Source organism: Octopus bimaculoides, chromosome 23 (genome assembly GCF_001194135.2).
Source record: "Octopus bimaculoides isolate UCB-OBI-ISO-001 chromosome 23, ASM119413v2, whole genome shotgun sequence".
In the NCBI taxonomy this organism is placed as follows: Eukaryota; Metazoa; Mollusca; class Cephalopoda; order Octopoda; family Octopodidae; genus Octopus; species Octopus bimaculoides.
In genome coordinates this window covers 27,252,131-27,254,173 of record NC_069003.1, presented here as the reverse complement: position 1 = coordinate 27,254,173, position 2,043 = coordinate 27,252,131, and positions in this window count along the sequence as shown.

Below are 2,043 nucleotides of genomic sequence, written 5' to 3'. Positions count from 1 at the left end.
GACGTCGAGGGTTCCAATCGATCCGATCAACGGAACAGCCTGCTCGTGAAATTAACGTACAAAGCGGTTGAGCACTCCACAGACACGAATACTCTTAACGTACTTCTCAGCGTGACACACGATGTGAGAAGGCTGGCCCTTAGAAATATAGGTAATACATAGTTTTTGCCGGCTGTGAGGAGTGAGCAACGTGAAATAAAGTGTCTTGCTCAAGGCTTAATTCCAACTGGAGCTGACCATTGTCCCCAAAACACTTGAAGTAAAACATTGTCCCCAAAACTTTTGAAGTAAAACATCTTCAAACTGAGTTGCCAAGATATGTCTATTAAGCTTTACTTATATGTTAGAAAGATTAAGCTTCGCCTGGTCCCCAAATCAAGGTTTAGTTGAAGCATGCCCTCAACAGATAAGTAATTGTACTCTTTGAGTGACTAACAGAGTTTGCCTGCAATCACTGGAGAGAACATGGCTGTCACATTTCCCATGAATATAGTGTTACTTTTGAGCTCTTAAATTGGGCGGCGGAAAACAGCAAATAAAAACTCTGATACAGGGTACTCTCATATACGTTCAGCTAAAACGTTTGCCTCTCTCAATCCTTGCTCACAAGATTGGCTAAACGTAATCTTCCACATCTTCATCTTTGGCTCATTTCATGTAATACGATTCTTCGAATTATATTATTCCTCCTAATAAACAACCGACCAAAAATTTCAGTTTTTTCTCGCAAAACAAAATTCTTTTGAAATCTTCTAAATTTGATTGCCATATCTGTAGATTTAGTAACAGTAATGTAATACTGTGAGACACGTGGATGTATTTCCATCTGTAGATGGGTTAACTATATTTTGCATCTGATAAAACATACTCGAATGATTGAGCGACATCAGGTGCATTTTTATATTAAACTGTGGAATTCTTGCGAAAATCGTTGCACTGCAATATTATCTTCCGGTTAATAGATATACCTGAAAAGGGCGGTGAGCTGGCAGAACTGTTAGCACGCGGGCGAAATGCTTAGAGGTATTTCGTCTGCCATTACGTTCGGAGGTCAAATTCCGCTGAGGTCGACTTTGCCTTTCATCCTTTCGGGGTCGATTAAATAAATACCAGTTACGTACTGCGTGTGTGTGCGTGTATATGTGTGTGTGTGTGTATGTGTGTGTGTGTGTATCTGTGTGCCTTTGTTTCTGCGTTTGTCTTCCAAATTCTCTGATTTACGCCGCTATACATATATATACACATATATATATATATATATATACACTAACACTGTTCTTGGCGCACACAACACGAATATCAATATGTTCTCTTTGCTTTTACGCCCGTTCTTTTTTTCGTGCGCATTCTGCAGTATACTTGAAATGCAGAAACTCTTAACAACTGCTCTTCATGTTCCTTCGTTCAGTTAACAGTAGTTTTCGTTCTGCAAACATCATGTCAGCCACATGGTGAGACATGTATAAGCCTTGTAAGTGAGCAATGTTATATTTTCTGCAGCTCACCTTCGTTACAACGCTTCATACATCATAACCTACAGACTCATATGCAACTGGCGCTCGATTCATGCTTTTCTACATTTTCTGGGATTTTTTTTCTTCCTTTTGTCTTCACATCATCCATGATGCATTCGTACAATTTTGGTAAGAAAAAAACAGTAATTTCGGGGAAAGTATTAAATCGAAATCATCGGTACTTATTTTATCGACCTCGTAAGAATGGAAGGCAAAGTCGACCTTGGGAGAATTTGAATTCAGAACGTAAATACAGACAAAGCGCCGCTAAGTATCAGGTCGTTTAACATGAAATGTCGAGTTTTTAATTACTTGTTATTTCAGTCATTTAAAAACTCTATATCTTGCATTTAATCTTTTTCTTTCCCGACAATATTGGTATACAAAATTCGTACCCACAAACCTTATGAAAATGATAACAACCAAACAATGTAGAGCAGGGGTTTTCAAACTGTGGTCCGCGGAACACAGGGGGTCCGCAAGAACAAGACAGGGGGTCCGTGGACAGCAAATACTTTTTATGGGCAAT